Source organism: Somniosus microcephalus, chromosome 2, assembly GCF_052327205.1.
Source record: "Somniosus microcephalus isolate GS21.2 chromosome 2, FLI_Smic_1.0, whole genome shotgun sequence".
NCBI lineage: Eukaryota > Metazoa > Chordata > Chondrichthyes > Squaliformes > Somniosidae > Somniosus > Somniosus microcephalus.
Genome location: NC_140988.1, coordinates 326,532,462 through 326,540,179, shown reverse-complemented (window position 1 = coordinate 326,540,179; position 7,718 = coordinate 326,532,462). Strand labels below are relative to the sequence as shown.

At 46.3% G+C, this 7,718-nt stretch overlaps 1 pseudogene; it reads left to right on the top strand.

Annotated features, from left to right (window-relative positions):
* The first annotated feature begins 6,447 nt into the window (after positions 1-6,447).
* On the top strand, positions 6,448-7,504 carry LOC147123565 (uncharacterized; annotated as a pseudogene).
* The last annotated feature ends 214 nt before the right edge of the window (positions 7,505-7,718 follow it).

Sequence of the window (7,718 nt, the reverse complement as noted above, 5' to 3'; positions counted from 1 at the left end):
CAATTTTTCCCCCGTAGGTTTTAAGGAGTATCTTAATGGAGGAGAAAGAGGTAGAGAGGCAGAAAGATTTAGGGAGGGAATTCCAGAGTTTAGGGCCTAGGCACCTAAAAGCACAGCCGCCAATGATGGAGTGATTAAAATCGGGGATGCACAAAAGGCCTGAACTGGAGATGCGCAGAGATCTCAGAGGGTTGTAGGGCTGGAGGAGGTTACAGAGCTAAGGAGGAGTGAGGCCATGGAGGGATTTGAGAACAGGGATGTGAATTTTTAAATTAAAGTATTGCCAGACCGGGAGCCAAGGTAGGTCAGTGAGTGCAGGAGTGATGGGTGAATGGAATTGGTGCAAGTTAGGAGACGGCAGCAGAGTTTTGGATGACCTCAAGTTTATGGGTGGAAGATGGGAGACTGGCCAGGAGAGGGTTGGAATAGTCAACTTTTTTAAAAATTCATTCCTGGGATTTGGGCGTCACTGGCAAGGCCAGCATTTATTGCCCATCCCTAGTTGCCCTTGAGAAGGTGGTGATGAGCCGCCTTGTTGAACCGCTGCAGTCCGTGTAGTGAAGGTACTCCCGTGGTGCTGTTAGGGAAGGAGTTTCAGGATTTTGACCCAGCGACGATGAAGGAATGGCGATATATTTCCAAGTCAGGATGGTGTGTGACTTGGAGGGGAACTTGGAGTTGGTGGTGTTTCCATGTGCCTGCTGCCCTTGTCCTTCTAGGTGGAAGAGGTCGCGGGTTTGGGAGGTGCTGTCGAAGAAGTCTTGGCGAGTTGCTGCAGTGCATCTTGTAGATGGTACACACTGCAGCCACAGTGCGCTGGTGGTGCAGGGAGTGAATGTTTAAGGTGGTGGATGGGGTGCCAACCAAGCGGGCTGCTTTGTCCTGGATGGTGTCGAGCTTCTTGAGTGTTGTTGGAGCTGCACTCATCCAGACAAGTGGAGAGTATTCCATCACACTCTAGAGGTATAAAATGAAATGTCATCCACAGCAAAAGATTGTGGAAAGGTCATAATTTGTCTCATCCTTTACTACTTATTCCTATTTTTAATGCTTATTTTTATATTAACTAATCAACATCCAGCAGAATACTTTCATTTTAGTGCCATTAGTGAGATTGCTACATAAAATGTTGTAAGGAGGGTAAAGGATCCTATTTTAACATCTTTCCCTCCCACAAATATTATGAGTAGTGCAAATAACTGGGTCAGCCATTTGGCTACAAAAGTGGGACTAATAAAGTCATCACAAAGTTTGTCTATCCTGGCCATATCCTCCATTACATGGTAGGTTTTAAAGTTTAAAAAAAAATCTCTTTTAATGACTTAGAACATTCATTCTATTTAATTACTACATAGAGCAAATACGACTACTTATTTTCCACATGATTACCTGGTTTTAAACTTATATTTTATTCCAGTTTAAAATGAAACACTTAACAAATAGAGAAGAAACCTGTCTGGCACTGAAGGCATTTGTAATAATTGTTATTAGTTTAAGATCAGAACTTATAGTGAGCAACACTTGGATACCTTTTTATCTGATCTATTGCACTTCTGTTAGACTTGAACATTATCACAAAGTGTTATTGCAAAGCTGAGTACAACACTTCTAGAACTTTGTTTTTGAACATTTTGGTGATTAATTTATCAGTGTCTTGCATATTTCCAAAGCCTTTGACAGTGCCTTCCAATTTAGCATCATATAGTGTCCTACCAAAGCCAGGGTCAAGGCTATTCAGTTTCCTCCCAATTTATTTTGTTCCGTTGTTAATAGTTTATCTTTTCATACCTTTTTCCATTAATTCTGGTGTTCCCCAAGACTGTCCTGGCTCTTACTTTGCTTTTCTTCATATCAGCTACTTCCATCACTCATCAACCCACCCTTTTCACTCTAAATTCATCACCTTCCTTCAAAACACACAGCCACAATTCCTGTCTCAGTGGAATAGCCAGATCATTGCATGATTATGATTATCTCCATAGCCTTCATTAAGGCAATGCAAATCTTGTTTCTCTCATCTTTAAACAAGCATTTTAAAGGTTCTTCATGCCCCTCAGAAATTCAACATCATTTGAAAAGTCCAACCTTCTTCTTCATCTATTGACATTCTTGGCCTCACCAGCCTCTTTGATCTCAAATGAAAGTATCACATCTTCTCCATTGCTGAAGGCCTTTCAAAAAATTTGGTTTTATCTTTTCTGACAAAGCTCCTTTTCAGTAGCTCTTAACTGTCAGGCCGTCCAGAGGTCTAGAGTAATAATCCAGACAACGTGAGTTCAAATCCCACCATGGCAGTTAAAATCTGGAAATAAAAATCTGGTATCAGTAAAAGTGACCATGAAGCTGTTGAACTGTTATAAAAACCCAACTGTCATCCTTACCTGGTCTGACTTATACTTGACTCCAGTCCCACACTTGTCTCTTAACTGCCCTCTGAAGTGACCAAAATTGATTTCATGAAAATAGAGGTATTATGCTATATCATCAAAATCCCAAGGCTTGTATAAGTGCCTTATGGCATATTCATTGCCATTCATTTCACATGTTTTATTCATTGCATTGCCTCGGTTTTCTATTGCAACTGTCCTTTGGTTCGAATGCACTGACATACAGGCATTCATAGCATTCAAAGCAGAAGGTATGATATACATGGTAGATTGAAGTAGTGAATCAGTATTGCTAAATGGTTGGGGTTGTGAATGACCCTGTGAACCAATTCCAGCTAGTTGCAGTGATGCTAAAACGCATCTCTGTGCTCACTCGCTGTGTCAGTAACTGGTAGGTTTTAACTGTGTTACCAAGGCATTGATAGTTGTCCTGTTTTGATGGGGTGAACCACACGGCAGATGCTTAGTGGGAAACTTGTGAGGGGCTGCTGATGTGAGGGCCTAGTCACTGGCAATGTTCCAGAAACAGAGACCAGATTTCAAAGAATTCTTGCTGGTTTCTCACACTGGCCAAACTTCCATACTGTCTCAAACCACATTGACCAGCCAAATGGGATCCTCCTGCCATCATTAAAGTGTGATGAACCAGCAGGTTAGTTTTGTAGTTTTCTTCTAGATGATTCAATTAATTGCAATCCTTGAATCTCTTTATATTCAGGTTGGTGTGATTGGCACTGGTATGACAGCTACAAGCTTTCAGGTAGACACCGGTGGTATGTTATTTATTCCTGTTGGGACACACCATTTTATTAAAAGCACATGTGTTGAAAAATGTTAGCAATCAGCGCCTTCAGCAGTAATGACCAGGTAAGAACATGTTAGTGTGCACTGGAGACCAGGAGATTGATGAAACACATTTACTGTGTTTGTCATAATAGTAGGTTTGATGGCTCACTTTATCTCCAAGTTCTATAACAGCGAATGTGGAAACCCTGGGCTGGATTTTGCCTCTGCTCTATGGCCCAAAATTGGGCAGTGTCATGAAGAAAAATAAAGGAAATTGGGTGGGGGGGAAAATCATAATTGATTACTGTTGTTCCTTTACATTTTGAGGCCTTCAGCAGGCCCACAACAGAACCCATACCTGTTTTCAGTAAGGCTGGGATCCCTTAGGCCTGAGTGAGGTAACATTAGTTGGGAGGAATCCCAGGGATAGGTGAGGAACAACTCCAGACATGACCCCAAACTGCTGCCACAGTGTAGAAGAGGGCAGGCAGAAGATGCACCTCCAGACTGGGATTTCCTACAGAGGTCAAATGAGGCAGAAACCCAGTGGACGTGGATTCTAGGCCCTGAAGAAGAAATGCCTGATTTACGCCCTCCTATACCCATGGAATTTCAGAGTCATAGTAAACACTGAAGTCCTTAGTGGAGTTCATAGTGAGAATAGCTTTGAATGGATACCCAAGGTAATCTCTTGTACTGTGCTCTGCTTGTCTAAGAATAAATGTAAGAAGTCACACAACACCAGGTTATAGTCCAACAGTTTTATTTGAAATCACAAGCTTTCGGAGTGCTGCTCCTTCATCAGGTGAAGTGGAGAGATGCATAAAGACACAGTTTATATAGTCAGAGAATAATGCCAGATGATTACAGGTAATCTTTCTAACTGCCATTTATCACACCTCAGCAGAGACATAATCACAGCAATCAACGGTGTGGATGGTGTCCAAACAGGTCAGTCAGAAAAACATTACATCAAAGAACAATGAGGTGGGGTCACAAGGGGTCAAATGTTGCAGATGCTGGGGTCTGTATGAAAAACAAAAACAAAAAATGAATTTTTTTTTTGCTGGAAATCACAGCAGGTCCGGCCGCATCTGTGTAGAGAGAACAAGCCAATGACAACTCGAGTCTGGATGACCCTACGTCAGGTGGGGTTACATGTAGCGTGACATGAACCCAAGATCCCGGTTGAGGCCGTCCTCATGAGTGCGGAACTTGGCTATCAGTTTCTGCTCAACGATTTTGCGTTGTCGTATGTCTCGAAGGCCACCTTGGAGAATGCTTACCCGAAGATCGGAGGCTGAATGTCCTTGACTGCTGAAGTGTCCCCCGAATGGGAGGAAACACTCCTGCCTGGCGATTGTTGTGCGGTGTCCATTCATCCGTTGTCGCAGTGTCTGCATGGTCTCGCCGATGTACCATGCTCCGGGGCATCCTTTCCTGCAACGTATGAGGTAGACAATGTTGGCCGAGTCACATGAGTATGTACCATGTACCTGGTGGGTGGTGTCCTCACGTGTGATGATGGTATCTGTGCTGATGATCTGGCATGTCTTGCAGAGGTTGCCGTGGCAGGGTTGTGTGGTGTCGTGGTCGCTGTTCTCCTGAAAGCTGGGTAATTTGCTGCGAACGATGGTCTGTTTGAGGTTAGGCGGCTGTTTGAAGGCGAGTAGTGGAGGCGTGGGGATGGCCTTAGCGAGGTGTTCATCCTCATCGATGACATGTTGAAGGCTGCGAAGAACATGGCGTAGTTTCTCCGCTCCGGGGAAGTACTGGACGACAAAGGGTACTCGGTTGTGTCCCGTGTTTGTCTTCTGAGGAGGTCTATGCGATTTTTTGCTGTGGCCCGTCGGAACTGTCGATCGACGAGTCGAGCGTCATATGCCATTCTTACGAGGGCGTCTTTCAGCGTCTGTAGGTGTCCATCGCATTCCTCCTTATCTGAGAAGATCCTGTGTATTCGCAGGGCTTGTCCATAGGGGATGGCTTCTTTAACGTGTTTAGGGTGGAAGCTGGAGAAGTGGAGCATCCTGAGGTTGTCCGTGGGCTTGTGGTAGAGTGAAGTGCTGAGGTGTCCGTCTTTGATGGAGATTCGTGTGTCCAAGAATGAAACCGATTCTGAGGAGTAGTCCATGGTGAGTTTGATGGTGGGATGGAACTTGTTGATGTTATCGTGTAGTCTTTTCAGTGATTCTTCGCCGTGGGTCCATAGGAAGAAAATGTCGTCGATGTATCTGGTGTATAGCATTGGTTGGAGGTCCTGTGCAGCGAAGGAGTCTTGCTCGAACTTGTGCATGAAAATGTTGGCGTATTGGGGTGCGAATTTGGTCCCCATGGCTGTTCCGTGTTTTTGGGTAAAGAACTGGTTGTCGAAGGTGAAGACATTGTGGTCAAGGATGAAGCGGATGAGTTGTAAGATGGCGTCTGGAGATTGGCTGTTGTTGGTGTTGAGTACTGAGGCTGTCACAGCGATGCCGTCATCGTGGGGGATACTGGTGTAGAGTGCCGAGACGTCCATCATGGTGAGCAGTGTTCCTGGTTCAACTGGTCCGTGGGTGCTGAGTTTCTGTAAGAAGTCTGTAGTGTCGCGACAAAAGCTGGGGGTTCCCTGTATGATGGTTTTCAGGATGCTCTCGACGTATCCAGAGAGGTTGTCACACAGGGTTCCATTGCCTGATACGATCGGACATCCGGGTGTGTTGGCTTTGTGTATCTTTGGGAGGCAGTAGAAGTGTCCCACGCCGGGAGTACGTAGGGTGAGAGCACGTAGGATGCTTTGAAGGTCTGGATCGAAGGTCTTGATCAGTCTGTTGAGTTGGCAGGTGTGTTCTTTGGTCGGATCTGCGGGTAACTGTCTGTAGTGTTCCTGGTTGTCCAGTTGTCGGTATGCTTCTTTGCAATAGTCCGTTCTGTTCTGTATGACGATGGCTCCTCCTTTGTCTACTGGTTTGATGACGATGTTGCGGTTGGTCTTGAGAGCATGGATGGCGTTGCGTCGTGCTCGGGTGACATTCTGGACTGTCTTGTGAGTGCGGCTGATGAATCTGGCGTTGATGCATCTCCTGACAGCTTGAGCATACATGTCAAGCTTAGGGCAGCGACACTCCGGAGGGGTCCAATTTGACTCTTTCTTCTTCGGTTGCTGCACTGCGGATCCCTCTGTCTGCTGTTCCAGATCATTGGTTGTCTCATTGGGTTCGCTGCTGATATCTTGGGATTTGTGGAAGAATTCCTGGAGCACTATAACCTGGTGTTGTGTGACTTCTTACATTTGTCCACCCCAGTCCAACACCGGCATCTCCACACCATGGCTACTATCGACACCACAAACTGCCGGCTCAAAGTGGAGAGGATCTCCAAGAAGATCGCGCATATCGACACAGACATCAAGTTTCTACAGAGATGCAAGAAAGCAGACAAGATCCCAAAAGGACTACCGATCACAAACCCAATCAAGTTGACCTACAACATAGACTATGCTGAGAGGCTCTGCCGTCGTACCTCTCGCACACTCCTCAACCATCTCGTACACCAGCTCTACAGCAGACGCCGCAACCTCAAAACCGAGATAGAGTCCATGTTCTCAGCCTGTGCTCAGGACACAGCAGACCAGCTACGAGACACCGCCAAACAGACGAGGCAACGGAACTACACTGCCTACATGCACACCAAGAACAGGAAGCTTGAGAAACTCGGCATCACCACCAGCAGCAACCAAGCCTCCCCCGGTACCACGATTGAAACCACAGGGAAGTCCATCATCAACTTGTCCGACCACACCCTTCAACCAGACAAAATTGAAGTTCTCAGCCGAGGGCTCAATTTCTGCCCCACCACTAAACTGGACCCCATCGGTCTTGCGGCAGACACAGAGGAATTCGTCAGCAGAATGAGGCTCCGGGAATTCTCCCACTAATCCCAAGATGTTAGCAGCAAAACCAATGAGACAACCAATGATCTGGAACAGCAGACAGACGGATCCACAGTGCAGCAACCGAAGAAGAAAGAGTCAAATTGGACCCCTCTGGAGGATCGCTGCCCTAAGCTTGACATGTACGCTCAAGCTGTCAGGAGATGCATCAACGCCAGATTCATCAGCCGCACTCACAAGACAGTCCAGAATGTCACCCGAGCACAACGCAACACCATCCACGTTCTCAAGACCAACTGCAACACCGTCATCAAACCAGTAGACAAAGGAGGAGCCATCATCATACAGAACAGAACGGACTATTGCAAAGAAGCATACCGACAACTGGACAACCAGGAACACGACAGACAGTTACCCGCAGATCCGACCAAAGAACACACCCGCCAACTCAACAGACTGATCAAGACCTTCGATCCAGACCTTCAAAGCATCCTACGCGCTCTCATTCCACGTACTTCCCGCGTGGGAGACTTCTACTGCCTCCCAAAGACACACAAAGCCAACACACCCGGACGTCCTATCGTATCAGGCAACGGAACCCTGTGTGAGAACCTCTCTGGATACGTCGAGGGCATCCTGAAACCCATCGTACAGGGAACCCCCAGCTTCTGTCG